This window comes from Cupressus sempervirens, chromosome 10 (genome assembly GCF_028749045.1).
Source record: "Cupressus sempervirens isolate cs-2001-9-10 chromosome 10, ASM2874904v1, whole genome shotgun sequence".
Classification (NCBI taxonomy): Eukaryota; Viridiplantae; Streptophyta; class Pinopsida; order Cupressales; family Cupressaceae; genus Cupressus; species Cupressus sempervirens.
The window spans coordinates 48,307,668-48,324,514 of record NC_143127.1 but is presented as its reverse complement, the minus strand read 5'-3'; positions in this window follow the sequence as shown (position 1 = coordinate 48,324,514).

Here is a 16,847-nt window from a genome sequence, read left to right as displayed (position 1 = left end):
TTATGAATTTTTCTTATTTTTTTTATAAAAATCCATTTTTGATCGCAAATCAGCGAATTTTTTTAAAAAACTTACATTTTCAGAAAGGGTTTTCAATTCTAATGGGGGTTCTTGTTTTGTGTTTTGAATTTTGAGATCGTATTAAGGATCAAAAACTCGATTTGATAAATTTGGCCTGTTTTGACAAAATCAATCTCTAGGGAGCAAATGAAGATATTTTTAAAAATTTCTTTCATTTTTGGGAAGCTCTCTGATTTTTAATAGGGGTCTCTTCTTTTCATTTTCATTTTTGGATATGAAATCATAGCAAAAAAGTCCAATCTTGTTGACTAGGTCAAAACCAAAGAGTAAAAATGAAAGCATTTGTGATTAACTTGCACTTTCTTTGCATGTACTTGGTTGGAAGATAAATTAGATTTTTGAAGCAACTCACCACTTTTTATTGCAGATTTTTATATTATTTCACACTAAATTTTGTTGCTAACAAGTTGTGATTACAGGTTGCCATCCTTATGAAAAAAAAAATTTGAAACATTGCATAAAAAGAACGCATGTCAAAGCTTCAAATGCACAAGGGCTATTAACATTGTTTGCAGGGCTGCCCAAAGCATAAAAATCCAAAATTTCTTGCTTTTTTGTTTTCATGTGCGGCATTGAATAAATTTTTCATCTTTTATAGGCACATTAAACTTGTGATTGGAATCTTTTGGTAATAGGAGAGTATGCTCTTCACCCTTGTGGTGAATCAGAAATCTTGACTTGCCATTTGGTTTCAAAAATAAGGGGTAACTGAATCTTCCTGGTGTGTTTGGGAGAAAACAATTGGAATAGGAGAGTATGCTCTTCACCCTTGTGGTGAATCAGAAATCTTGACTTCCAAAAGTTGATCCACTTTGTATAGTTAAGATCCTTTAGAGGGCCTGCTCTCGGACAACCTGAGAGGGACGACCCAAGTGGGGACAAGCCGATTACCTGGCTCTTCCAACCCATTATAAACTCAAGGCTATCAAAGACACAAAACTTTGGTAGATGTAGTGTTTGTCTTTGCCTAGTGTGATCGCTTATGGGATTTCGACCATAGGGAGATCACTAGGCAAGAATGCTTAAGGTACTCTTGTGGTCGCGAGATCGGTTACTCATCACAAGGTGAGGTGTCCCGTAATTGGGAGCAAGAGGAACACTATGAACGGAAGCCCTATCTAAACATCCTAAGTTAGTAACTACCCTTTTTTAGCCGCTCAACTTCTTGGTGCAAGGATTGATCCTAGTGGACTACCCGGATCACCCCAAGATTTACACTCACCATATGTGTTCCCTTGGTTATGCTTATGGCATTTCTATGACAAAGCCAATATCTCTTGTGGGAAACCACTTGGTGTGAGGCAAAGGAGCATCAAGCGTGGGCCAAGTTGTTGAGTAATGAACCATGACTTCTAGGTAGATATTGCTTGATGTGTTCTCGAATGTGGTATACTTGTGAAAATCTTTTGAACATACACATGACGATAATTCTAGGGAATTCTTTTGAGACGTCACATATGCTTGTATCATGCAAGGTTGCTTTGTCCCTTGCTTGATTGTTTGAAGACTACTCCATGTGTCACTATCTTGCTTGGAAAGAAATTGCTTTTGAACATCAAACTTGTTATGCTATCAACTATTGTCAAACTTTGTCAACCAAGTAAAAACATCAAGTCTTAACATTTTTCTTGTGTTGCTTCCTAAGGGGAGTCTCATCATTTGACTTTGATTTGCTATGTTTCTAGTTTTTGAACATGCTTAAAGTGGCCCTTTGGTCTTAGTGCTCTTGGTCTTTTTGTCTTCATGGTCTATGTTTGCTTGCTAGTTATCCTTTTGCTGAAATGGTTTCCTTGATTTCTTGACTACACTCTTGGGTTGGAGAGTTGTTCACTTGTCACCCTGCTTGCTCTATCTATTTGGCTATTTGGGCATCTTGCCTAGCTATTGACTTGAGTCATTCATGTCATAAGTTTCTTGGACATATTGTTTGACAAGTTACTTTAATCTCTCTCTACTATCTTGGCAAGTAAACACTCTACCTCTTATAGTTTCAACATCAAGTTATCTTCTAGGCTCTTTTATGCTTGGCTTTGCATCTAAAACTATGGGATCTAAACCTTGTGCTACCAAACTTCAACCGAATCTAGATGATCATGATATCCTCCATGTCACTAAAGAGTTTCAAGATCTATATGCACAATACAAAGAACTAGAAGAGACAAATGATCTTTCTTACCTTCATCTATCTAAGCGCATGACAGAAATGAAGTCTAAATTTGAGAAAAGGTTAGAGGAGAAGATTTCATCATTAAATGAATCTTCCTTAAGGTCTTTACATGCATGTGAGTCACCTTCTTTGAGGTCATCCTCTTCTTCTAGGTCTACATGCTCTACTTCAAGACATCAAATGTCTTCATCTTCTAGATCTAAAGACCTTTGTAGAGAACAAGCACTTGAGCCTATGACAAAATTTCATGATGGACCTATCTTTGATGAAGATAATGATGAAGACATGAATGCATTCTATTCACTTGAGAAACAACCAAAGGACTCTAGACATACTTTTGAGAGAAATTTTACTCCCTTGGGGAATTCTTATGATGACATTTTGAGAACACTTCTTGACACCAAGCTCATCATGTTGCCTAAGTCTAGCTCATATGGAAACCCATTCTTGGATACCTATTGTGCCTATCATCGATCTAATTACCATGCTACTTCTGATTGTATAGAGCTGAAACATAAAATCCAAGATCTCATTGATGATGAGATTATTGATCTTGGAACCTCTAGTGACTCATGTGCTGAGGATACTTCTCTTGAGCAAGATCATATTAATGAACCTATGTCTAGTGATGGTTTCCTTGATACCTCCACTTCTTCCAACACTCATGCATCTCCCAACACTTCAAAGCTTTCCAACATGCCTCTAGCAAAAATGGAACCTAATGCTTTCCACATTGACTATGTGTATCCTCAAGGGCTACCTCTAAAAGAAACTCAAGCTAACCTTCACTTGGCTGCAAACCTTTTCCATGCTACTAATCCTAAACATCCTCAACCTTCATGCACTACTATGCCTAATCCAAGCACTACTCCATTCACTCTTCATTCTCCCTTGTCCTTAGAAGTGGCTCCATGTCAAGAGGATTCTGAAAAAGAAAAAGCTATAAATGTCAAGAAAGATCAAGATCAAGCACCCTTTCATCTCTTTCAAGATTTTTCCCCTCCATATCCTATATCTTTTCCACCTCCTAAGTATGATGAAGATACCACTTCCATTATCTCCCTTGAGCTTACTGAAAATTATGAGAAAAGTTCTCTTCATATGCTATCCAAAGCTACTTGTCAAGATCAAAGCATCCCCTCATGTTCTACTTCTCCACATCCACTTCAAAATTTTTCTCAAGCTTCAAGTGCTTCTATTAGAAATGTTGTTCCTATCAAAGGTACTCATGAATCTATTGATGGCTTTGACCACGTTGCTCACTCTAAAGATGTTGATATCTCTTTTCACTATCCCTTTGCATCTTCTAAATCTATCCTTGGTCATTATCTATCTAAGCTAAAGCATTCAAACCTTCCATCCATTTTGGGGCCTTATGTTCCTCCATCTCCTACATTCACTCCTAGCTCATTCCCTAGCTCTCCCATCATACCTCAAGATCAACAAAGACACTCATGCTTGATGACTTTTCACCCATCTATACATCTAAACCAGTCATATCAGCCTTATTCATCCACAAATCCCAAGTCCTTTGGAAGTGAGAATAGACATAAGAATCCATTAAAAAAGAAAGATCACTATGTCCCATCTAATCGACATATGAATGCTAAGAAGGAGAATGCACAAAAGAGACCGCAAAGGTCCACTATTAAAAAAGCTAAATCAAAAAAAATATGGGTTCCTAAACCCATTATTGAAGAAATGTGTTTTGAAGTATCCAAAGGAAAATCTAAAGCTATATGGATTCACAAGTCTCTTTTAAAATACTTGAATATTGAAAATACTTCAAAGTTGACATTCAAGCTTCCAAAGGCTTCCATTCCATCTTCTTCCAAAAATCTTTCTAAAAAGCTTCCAAAGGCTTCCACTTCATCTTCTTCCAAACATCTTCCTAAAACTATTTCAAATCCTTCAACTCCACTTTTTTCCAAATCTCTTCTACCACCTCATACATCTAAACCTCAAGCTACTCCATCTATGATTCCTCCATTGTTCCAATACCCTTCAAGGTGTGCGTTAATGTTGATCTTGTCCAATATTTCAACTACCCTCATGAAATCCTCTAAAGCTTACACTAACTTTCTATACATGAACTCTTATCCTCCATATACTCTTCCTACTACCATTTCTCTTTCATCACCCTATCAACATCTTTGAGCATAACTTTCTATGGTCTTGGCTTATCATGACTTATCTTTTCTATAAGAGCACTATCTACATTCAAATAGCTTGAGCTCTTTCTAAAAATTCAAAAAAAAAGAAGAAGAAAAAATAGAAAAAATGAAAAAATATGAAAATGTGCCTTGGTGAAAACCACTTCTTGTGGCACCTTGGTAGCAAAATTAAAGCGAAATAAATCCATCCTATGGTGAAAACTACTTCTTGTGGCACCTTGGATAAGTACCATGATGAAAACTTGGCAAATAGGCATCATGCGTAATTCTTCCATCATCCATCTATCCCCTCTTCTCTCTTTGATCTTGACAATGTTGAGCTATCTTTGCATATTGGCTATCTTATCCATCAGATTTTCTATTGTGCTCTCCCATTCACTCATAGCCTCTATCTTGAGCTTTATTCTTATTGCTCTATCCTATTGGTATACTATCTAGTTGACCCCTTGGTCTTGATCATAATAAATGAAACATGGTTATCATAGATCTCTTGACATGGCTACTCTTTTGGACTACACACTTCATGCTATCTCACTTGTTGGCTTCATTGCTTATCCTACATGCTATCTTTCTCATTACTTCCATTGCTTATCCAAAACATGCTTCATATGACTATTTCACCTCTTTCCCTAGCTTGGGTACTCTTGAGGAGTCAGTCCTTGAGGATCACTTTCACTTGCTTCATACTCTTTTTTCATCCATCTTTGCTTATCCACTGGCTCATTGCTCCATCATATCCTATACCTTGCTAAACATTGGGAGAAAATGATGTGATCTTGCTTGAGAACTAGTGATCTCTAAATTATTCTAAAAAATCCAAAAAATCATATATGATGCTGAAAAAAAATCCTAAAAATCAGAAAATGTCCTGAAAAAAAGATCTTCTTGGTGAAAACCTAGCAATAGGCACTTTGATGTATCACCAAAAAAAATCAAAAATACAAAAATACAAAAAAATTGAAAAAAGTCCTGAAAAAATCTGTCAAGTGGTGAAAACCTAGAAATAGGCACTACTTGAAACCCTTGCACCTATGTCTATCAGTCTCAATCATTCACTTCGCTACACATTTCCTAGCTTGGAATTGTTTCTTGTCCTCATCTTGGGGGCATAGCTACTTAGCCTATTGAGGTATTCTTGTGCATTAGGGTTTCTTTGACAACTCACAAAACAGTGTTTCTCAACACTACCCCACCCACTTTGACATCAAGTGTTTTTCAACACTTTACAGATAGTTTACCTACGGTCTTCGATGTCGCAATATTTTTCACTATCAGAATCAAGTCTGGAAGAAATGGCCAAGTGACTTACACACACACACTTTAACACTTAAACGACGGAGCTATGCTGACATTTATCTACTTTGTGTGCTGTCTATGATGATTTCTTTGCCAGGTGTTCCCTCCCTAATAGTCTTTCAAGGATGTCATTGACTAGAAGACTGGGGGCATGGGACATATTTTCTTGATTTCTGCTTGTGGGTATACTTTTGTTTGTCTATAGTGTTGTAAGCATTTATGCTTGACCTATTCAACACTTTGACTTATAAATGTATCATCCTTGACTATTTTGCAAGACCGCACTCAGGGTTTATCCTGGCGCTTATGCCTTGATACAGGTGTAATCTTGCTAAATTAAACTTAGGGAATCTAATCGTGTAGTTATCTTGACTTACATGTCTCTGATGCTTAGATTGGATTTCCACATACCTATCTAATATTGATCATATTCATATCCTCATAGTTATACTAGTGATGGTTGTATGATCTCATGATGTCCCTAATAAATGCTCAATGATGAAATTAAGAGTCTAAATGTTATGCACTTCTTGCTGGTAAACCACTTTGCATATTAGCTTGCATTTGAGGTTCATTTTCTAGCTTAGTCTTGCATTCTTGCATATGGGGAGAGCTCTCTTTCTTCATCTTTTTGTGGACATATCAGCTAACTCCTTTCATATATTTCTTTGCTTTCTTCTTGTTCATGTCTTTTCACCTTCTTAATCTTTCGCTTCATCTCTTTTCTATCTTATCATCACATTATATAAAGTTTTGACCTCTTAAATAATTTTGACGTCCTAGATTCATTTTCGGGATCAAAATCCAAATTTGAGTTAATCTTGATGGTCAAAATTGTCTTTTAAATTTCTACTTTCTTCTAAGCAGTTAGCTGACCTTTTGAGGTCTAATCTCTAAATCATCACTGGGGCATCTTCATTTCTTCATGTCTTCATCATTTCCATACTTCATATCTACTTAAATTCACTATTTCATGTCTAAAATCACCTTTCTACTCATTTCGACCTTATTTTTATGCTATATCCTTCAAGGTCAACTCTAGTCAAACTGGGGCATTTTATCAATTTTTTTATATAGTCATTCTTGGGTTCTAATCATCTATCTGTCATCTTGGACATTGCTATATTCTAATTTTCTCATGTCTAGCCAATTTCTGCATCCCCTTGCCTCATTTCGATTTCGATCCCGAGGGGGCAGAAATACTCTATCACTTCTTAGGAGCATTTGTTTGATCTTCTCACTTGCTCTCACTCTATCTGCTTTTCTAAGTGTTAGTATTCTTCTTGAATTCTAACATCATCTCTTCCTAGTGTTCAGTACTACTGCTATCAGGCTGTGCATTCAGGACTTGCTATCTATTTCTGCATTTCACTCTTTGGAATTAGACATCTATATCTATCATCGCCTACTTGGCTTCGATTTTCTTTGACATAATGTGTTCCCAGATCGATCACGCATTATTTCAAAACCAAAATCCAAGCGGTTTAAAAGATATGATCAAATCTTTAAACCAACTAAGTTTTTGACCTTCAAACCAATTTACTTATGGGTTGGCCTTAAAATCAAAGTGATAATTCTACAAAAGAATTTGATTAGACCCAACATGCTGTTGTAAAAAACCAGAGATAAGAAATGAAAGCAAATGGAGCTGAAAATTTGATTCAAGCCCCACGGTGGGCGCCAAAAATGTACACTCGAAAGTGTCCCACTCTAAACCCTTCTATCCAAACGATTCCATGAGTTGGAATGTTTGAATGCCGGCTTAGAGCTCCCTAAGGTAGATTAAGGGGTACTTAAGTTGAATGCTTAATTTGTGCAAAGAGAATGGTTTTTTTTATGAGGGAATTTTGAAAGGAATTCTAAGTGTGGAAATACTTCCAAATGTTAAATCTAATAGGAGTGGTGATGCTGAAAATTAGTTCACAAATCCTTACACTTTTGAAAATTAAATAAACACACAGAAATATTCAACAGATAAACACATAACACAAGATATATGTGAGAAACCCTTGTCACGAAAAAACCCACCACTCTAAAGCCAGACTCAATTGTATGATTAGCAAAAATAGTTGCAATAGAATCTATAGAGCCACAACTCTTCAAGAGTATTCAGTTGTGATATCAAATCCAAAACAATTTTGCCAGCATAACAACACTCTTCAAACAATGCTCTCTATCTCATAATTCTCTACAACAATGCCTTGTACTTTTATAGTTTTTGCACAAGAGGAAATTTCTAAAGCATTCATATTCAACACATCTAAAAATTATTTTAGAAGCTTCCTTATGCACAACTCTTGCATAAAAACAAAGCATAAGAGAATAAATCACCAATTATAGAAGCTTTCTATTTTTCTACTCCAAGTCTTTTCTTGTAGAAGATTCTAGCTTCATTTAGCAACTTTCAAAAAAGCACAAATAAAATAGTAAATCATGGTTAGGTTGAGTCGTCTTATCCCAACAATCTCCCACTTGAAAAAGACCTTACAATAGTTATTGTATCATATCATAGGTCCCAAGGCCCATAGAACCAAAAAACCATCTGAACTTCGTAGTGCTCACTGGCTTTGTGAAAGCATCCTCAACATTCTCCAAAGTAGCAACCTTTTCTAACTTCACATTTCCATCTTCTACCATATCACAAACAAAATGATATTGTACATCAATGTGCTTTGTTCTAGCATGGAAAGTAGCATTCTTTGCCAAACATATAACCCTTTGGTGGTCTCAATAGAAAGTAATATGTCCTACATCAAAACCAATATTAGAATACATTCTCTTAAGCCAAATAGTCTCTTTAGAAGCATGAGTAGTTTCCATGTACTCTCCTTCCATAGTGGACAAATTAGCTACACCCTTTCGTTTACTCACCTAATTAATTGTACCACCAAACATCATGAAAACATGTTCACTAGTGGATCTTCTGTTGTCAATGTCACCTACTGATGCAGAGCATCATAAAAACTAACCAATAAATGGGAGACATGGTGATCCCTTCAAAATCCATTAAATAAATTCCATAATTAGAGGCATCTCACGAGGTAAAACTAAATGTATTTAAACTCAAGTTAATCAATACTTCACCATTCACATGCTCTGACTTCTATTCGAGAGTATATTATTCATAAAAAAATTTCTTGATAGTTTATTTCCAAACTATTTGGAGAAATTTTTAAAAACTAGGCCTATTAAGACATATCCAAATATTAGTAAAATTCAATACACTAATGGTCTCTGTATCGAGACAACTTTTCATTGTCATAAACCAGAAAAAAAACTTGTAACCCTTCCTAGGTCATCCAATATATTCCTTAAGAAATATTCAAATGATTCTAAACCAATTTTATAGTAACCCTATATGAATATAGTTTATAAATATCTAATTCATTAATCATTTCAATGCATAAATCATTATGTGAGCATAAATCATTCCCTGCAACTCAATTAAAGGTATTTAAATAATAGTTTTCACTAAGAGGTGTATAACTTCTACAAATCTGAATGAAAATGACTCAAACCAAAAGGAAATGAAAGTGAATTCACAAATATTTCCAATGAATCAATTTAGAGGTCTTGATGATTCCAAATATATCTATACCAAATGCTTCCATTTGACTATAGTCAAAGAATTCCAAATCTACAAACAACCACTTTCACCAAAATACTCATAACTTCAAAACTTCATTAAAATACTCCAAACCAAAAATATAAGGAGTCTTATTCATCCTTATATCCAAATACATATATTATACATGGTTTATAGGCCGTACATGGCCATAAAAGTTCTAAAAATAGCACAAAGACTAAAAAACCAATCAAAACAATAATATAGAAAATCTCCTAAATAGATCGAAAGTGTTTCCTTCTTCTCCTTCTCATTAATCATTTGGAATGACCAATACAATTATTTTATAGTGTTTTTGGTATTTTACAACTTCCCAACCAACTTTTGAACCAACCTATTACATGCTTTTAACCCTTTTTGCACTTTTTGCAATATTACAACTTTATAGTTTTGCACTTTCTTGACAACTTCATATTTATTGCCTTTATGCATTACCATTGAATCCATTACATGGAATATCACATCAAAAATATAGAATTACATTAAATAATTACAATATCTCTTGGTGTCATCTACAATAACTTTATGACTAGGTGCTCCTACACCATACTCCCAAGCTTGACAATTTCCCATGTCCCATGGAAATGCTCTGGTGAGAATCTGTAAACAAATATGTTGCCTCTTTGTCTTCATCAATGGATTGATGCCTCCACTTCTTCCTCTTTATCCTTTAAATTGTGACTCCTATGTATGGAGTTTATGTTGGCTACCTCCAAGGTGCATCTCTCATTTGAAGTCCACTCCTCCATGCTGCTACAAACACCAACTTTATCCCTCACCTAGGAGTCCTTTCTTTCTTCTCTCCATAGTCTCTTGGTGACACAAAATGGACCATCTCCTTTGGCCCTAGAAAATTTACTATGGCCCTTTTGGTAGATCTGCATGTCCACCTATCTATAGTGAGTGAACCTACACTTGCAACTAGGTAACTTCACAACAAGAATCAAAATACCCAACACTTCCTGGTGTAGATTGTCTTCTACACACTTAGAATCTTCTGAGCTCTGATACCAATCTGATGCAAAGAATCATCAAAAATAATCAATAAATAGGATACATATTGATCCCTTCAAAATCCATTAAATAAATTCCATAATTAGAGGCATCTCATTAGGTAAATCTAAATATATTTCAACCCAAGTTAATCAATACTTCACCATTCACATGGTCTGACTTCTATTCAAGAGTATATTATTCATAACTTTTGTTCCTAATAATTTCTTTCCAAACCCTTTAGAGAAAATTTTAAAAATGAGGTCTATTAAAACATATCCAAATCTTAGTATAATCCAACACAACGATTGCAAATTATGGTCTCTATACTGAGACACATGTTCACTGTCATAAACCAAAAACAAAACTTGTAACCCTTCCTAGGGCATCCAATATCTTCCTCAAGAAATATACAAATTATTCAAAACAAATTTCATAGTAACCCTCTATGAATATAGTTTCTACATATGTAATTCATCAATTTTTTTAATGCATAAATCATTATGTGATCACAAATCATTGCCTGCAACTCCACTAAAGGTATTTAAAACCCAGTTTTCACTAAGGAATGTATAACTTCCACAGATCTGATTGAAAATGACTCAAACCAAAAGGAAAAGAAAGTGTATTCACATATCTTTTCAATTAATCTATTTAGAGGTCTCGATGATTCCAAATATGTCTGTACCAAATGCTTCCATCTGATTGTAGTTAGAGAATCTCAAATCTGAAAACAACCACTTTCACCAAAATGCTCATAACTTCTTCAAAACTTCATGAAATTACTCCAAAACAAAAAGAGAAGGAAACTTATTCATCTTTCTATCCAAATATATAGATTATACATGGTTGTACAAGTCCTAGAAACAACACAAAAACTAAAAGATCAATCAAAATAGAAATATAGAAAATCTCCTAAATAGATCCAAAGTGTTTCCTTCTTCTCCTTCTTCTCATTAATGATTTGGAATGACCAATACAACTATTTTATATTAGTTTTGGTAGTTTACAACTTCCCAACCAAATTTTGAACCAAAATATTACATGCTTTTAACCCTTTTTGCACTTTTTGCAATACTCCTACTTTATAGTTTTGCACTTTCTTGACAACTTTACATTTATTTCCTTTAGGCATTACCATTGATTCCATTACATGGAATATCACATACAAATATATGGACTTACATTAAATAATTACAATATTTCTTGGGATCATTTACAATATCTTTATGACTAGGTACTCTTGCACCACCTACCTAATCTGAATACACATATCCACAAATGAAAATAGAACATTGAGATATAGGAGAGTTACCTCTTAAAAAAAAGTAATACTTGGATGTGCCTCTCAAATATTTGAACACTCTCTTAGCTCCATCCCAATGCACCCTTTAAGGATTAGCCATATATTGACTAAGGACTCCCACTACTTGGGCAATGTCTGGTCTCATACATACCATAGCATACATCAAGCTACCAACAAGCTTGCATAAGGTACTTGAGGCATGTCCTCCATCTCTATAGGATATTTTCAAAAATCCTCCTTTGACACAGTACAAGGAAGGAGAATTCCCAAAGGAGATGTCCTCACCCCCAACAATTAATCATAGAATGTGATAATAATAGTAACAAAGATATTTAGATCCACCACAATGCCAATTCTCATAACAAAAACATAAAATTTACATCCAACATGCCTGACTATAAGGCTTTCCAAGTTACGAACAAATACATTAGCAATTACAATAATAATTCTGCAAGATCTTGCAAGATCCAAACTCCTAGCTAGCTGAGATCCATAATCTAGTAGAAAACCTCAAGAAGAATCTAAACTTTTGCTTGAACCAGTACATTTGCCCTTGGATTTTTACTAGCATTTTCAACTAAAGGCCATTTTAGTTTGTGGTTTTCCCTTCTTCTATTTTTATGTCCCAAAAAGGTCAAATTTTGACATTATTTAGGTTTTCTCTCAAAATTTTGACATAACTTAAGTTTATTGTTGAAATTTCGACCATGTAGTGTCTACCCCTAGTTTACTTTTCATGTTATATTGTTGAATTCTTTTAGGCCAACTTTATGGTTATGTTTAAATATGATTAGTGGTACTTGGTTACTTGATTTGATTACATTTTATTTCATACTTAGTTAATATATTTGATGAGCTACTTGATACTCGATTATTTCATGTGTTCATGATTATTCTTTTGATGATGATGCTTGTATGTTCCTATAGTGATTTTAGTTATTTCATGATGATAACTAGATGGATGATTTATATGTAGTTTCTATGGATACTTACCCCATACTTGTATGTGTATGGTATACATGTATATTTTACTTTATGTTTGATGTTTTTGACATGATTGGGGGAGGGAATCATAGTCACATCCTAGTCGAGATCTACACAATGCACCACTTCTCATCATTGCCTATTTAGTTTAGATTTATGTGTATATGTACATGCTTGGATTTTATGTAGATTGTAGGTACCAAGCATCAAATTCCCTAAATTTCCAAGATGAGCATGTCGTATTGTAGTATCTCAATGGTAAAGAGGGGAGATAGTTCTTGAGTCCAAATCCTAACCCAAGAAAATCATCCTAGAAAATAGAACAAGTATCTAAGTTATTTACCCTTTTGAATTTTTCAAGTAAAGTGAATTTGAGATTTTGACACTTCTTGATTTATTACTTTGTCTTCAAAATGGGTTTTCTTATTTAGATTTGTGGGTCTGGTGTGATTTTTAGTTATAATTAAATCAAACTAAAAGAATATTAAATTATTTGATTTAACAAAAACTTTATAAAGAAAAATCATTTTTTAGTTATATTTAATTAGTTGAGAAATTAATTAAATATAAAATATTTAATTAAAATTCCAAATTTGGCATAATAATATTAATTTAATTTAAAAATAATTAATTGAAGAGTTTCATTTTAATTAATGAACTCTAAATATTATTATTTAAATTAATAAATATACTATTAAATATGTCTTATGATGTAATAAAATAGAGAGAAAATAAATTTAATAAAGTTTATTTTAATTAAAACGTAAAAAGTTTGAACATGAAATTAAAATAATTTAAAATAATAAAGAAAAGAGTTCACGTGATTCTAAAACCGAATCTGTAAAGGAGAAAGCTCTTTATTAAGAAATTAGAGCTCCTTTCTCCACAAAGATAGGTTTGGAGGAGCAAATTTCAAGAAAAAGGATTTTTGAGAAGATGAGAATTCTTGGAACTTCCGAGCATTCATCTAAACTCAAATTTTGTTTAAATGGTATGGTTTATATGTAAATGATTTTATACTAAGGAATTTTATTTTTTGTGAACTCGAAAACTTTGTTGTTAATATGAAACTTTGAAAACGAAAACTTGAACCTTTTTGTAAAACAATTTTTTACGATTTCAAACCAAATGAACTAAGAAACTACACTTGTGAAATTCTTGATGTGATGTATGGTTTATTTTACTATGTTTGGGTTTGACTCATTACATTGACTAGTTAGGTATGTTTACTAGAGGCTTGGGAGATCTTGTTCTATGATGATGTTTTTGAAATTAAAAGTGACCAAAAGCAAGGGGGTCGGCCCTTAATAGTCAAAAGGCTGGTAACCAACACATCACCAACTAGTAGCAAAAATAGACAAAAATAACAGGAGAACCATCAGTCAGAGACAAGAACCTAAAACAAGAGAGCTAGAACTAGAAAGGAACCCTGGCAACTAACCAAAGTCCAATGAGGCACCCAGGCCTAATAAAAACATAATTACAGCTGTTAACTAGCAAAACTATAACTGTCATAACAGTATATAAAGTCTTTGGATCCATGGACCCCATAACTGAATAGAAATAAAAAAAGACTTAGATTTCTTTTTTCCCTTTTCCTCTTGCATGAAGAAGAATTTGAGCCCAGTCATCAGCAAGGAACTTAAAGAGTAATTTATTGTCCTCCATGTCCAAGCCAACTTCCTCCTTCTCCTGTACTAGCAATTGGAGGGTAGTTGCAGCAACATGAGTAAATTTAAGTCCAAACTTGGAGAAGGTGAAAAACCCCTCCTCCAAAGCTTTGATTCTTTCCTCTAGGTTTCTGTAATGCTCCTCCACTGTCACCGTCTGCTCTTTATGCTCCTCGATCTTTGTAGCAGCAACCTCCTTCATTTTTTGTCTCTTTGGTTTATCCTGTAGCACCTGTGGGTTAGAGGAAATCTTCAAATTTTTCTTAACAGGGGAAGAAATGGTAATTGGGGAATTATCCTTTTTTCTCGTCTCATCACAAAAAGTAAGGGGTTTAAGTGAAAAGCTAGCTGAAACATGGGTTGTCTCAGTATTCCTTTCTTTGCCATCCGACACTTGAGTTTGAGTGTCATCCATGAAAATGTTCCCAGAATTGAAACTTTTTTCCCCCTCCTCATTACCATCATCCTTTTTAGAGTTGGAAATGCTTTCCTCCTCCCTTCTGTCACTATTATTGTCAGAGCTATCTTCTTCAACTTCCTCAATAGGGTATCTGATTGACTTTTTCTTACCGCTAGCCTGGGACTGAGCTAGCCTACCAGACCTTCTTCTTGCTTTTCCCCCAATATCTTCACTAGAATCCTCTCCAACAACCTCTACCACCTTATCAACTTTTAATTTCTTGTTTCCCTTTTTTTCTATGGCTATGTCAAGTTTTTTCTTCTTCTTAGTATCCTTACTAGGAGATGGCCTAGGAGTATAGATTTTTATCCTCGTATTGGAGCTCGGGGGGGAAATCCTACTATGACTGGGGTTTTCCACAACAACCTCTCTAGGGGGACATAAAGCTAAGTGGAACTGATACAGACGAAAAATTAACCCCTGATGAATAATGGTGAAGTTTAGGCCTTTACTTTTTTTTTTTCCTTAACATCCTTAATCATATCCTCAAGCGAATGTAGAAGAAAAAGCAAAATGGAAATGAAATCCCTATTTCTAAAATGATTCAACAAGGGAAAATGATAGTAATAGCACACTCCAAACCTACCTTCTAGGGTGAGATACTTCATCAGGACTAGACACACATCATCCTAGGGCTCAGGTAGCTTATCCCTTTTAAACCCTCCTCTGTAGTGAATTGGCTCCTCATTCTCTGCAAAGTAGTTTTTCATGCTATTCTCATCTGAGACTTTGGTGACTTTCTTCCACTTTTTCCCTTCATTGTAAGTCTTGTTGCCATGACAATAACCTCCTCCGTGACTTGAAAAGTAATGCTGTTGATTGTGACCTTCCTATCATCCCAATTATTCACAAACTGTAATGCACAATTATCATCGTGCTCAGCCATGGACAACATATATGGCAAAAAACCCCCTTCCTTTAGGAGATACTAGGTTGCCATCCTATCCTTGAAGTTCTCAAGTCTCATTGGTTCTATGATGATGTTATGTATAATACTTTGGTCATGATATTTTATTTCCAACCATTGTGATGCTTTCACATGATTATGTGATGAGTTTTGATCAGTTACTTGCTAGTGCTTTCTAGTTGCTTGTATAGGACTGAGGTGAATAGTATGATTTTCTTGGTGTAACCTTTGAGTTTTTTGATCAGTTATCTTTTGGTGCTTTCCAATTTCTTGTAAAGGATTTAGGTGAATATTGTGATTTTATGAGTTGTAATTTTTGTGAGCTCAGGGTAGGTTATTTATGTGTATGTTGAGAAGTCACTTGCAATGGAGCTCAGAGCCCTAAAGGGGTTGCCTAGGTAACCCATTGTAAGTAGTATTAATAAGTGATAAAATTTCATTAAATAAGTTTAAATGAATTAACAAGAGTCATTTTTTTACCTCGTCCATCCTTTGAGTGCTAGTACAAGCTAGGATGGGAGTAGAGAGGATGCTTGGTTGTGACCTTGTCTTGTTAGTATGCCTTGTCTATATGAAAGGATACTGATGCCGCATAGAGTCACTAGGGGGGCAGAGTCCAAAGAGGCTACTAGGGTAACTTTAGAGTTGACTCATGTGATGACACTTGCCCACTTACATAGTAAATTTCCTATGTGTCTTTGTTTCCTCTAGGATTAGATGTTACTTGTGTCTTGGTACCTTTGAGATAGATTACTATCAGGATTTTCCTTTACCCAGATGATGTTTATTGCTTTTGGGATTGATATACGTATGGTACTTGGGATTAACTCCTTAGCATGGTGGTTGTGGGCCATTTAGGTTCCACGAGGTCAGGTGGTAGTGTTTATTATACCATTGAGATGCGATAGTTGGATGGGCTTGTGCAGTTGTTCCTTTCATTTGGATCTTGTGTTTATGTTTGGTGGTTTTTTTATGATGTATTGTACTTGATTATCTAGAGATCTTATGATATGTTGTAATTATTCATGATGTATATTCTTTGAGCTTTCCATACCCTATGACTTGTACAATAGATGATTATGCGTTCTGGTTACCGACGTGACATCTTATGTAATTGTATATTATTTCATTGGATTCATACTTATGGTATTCTATGATGTTGATTTTTTTATGTATCAAATTTA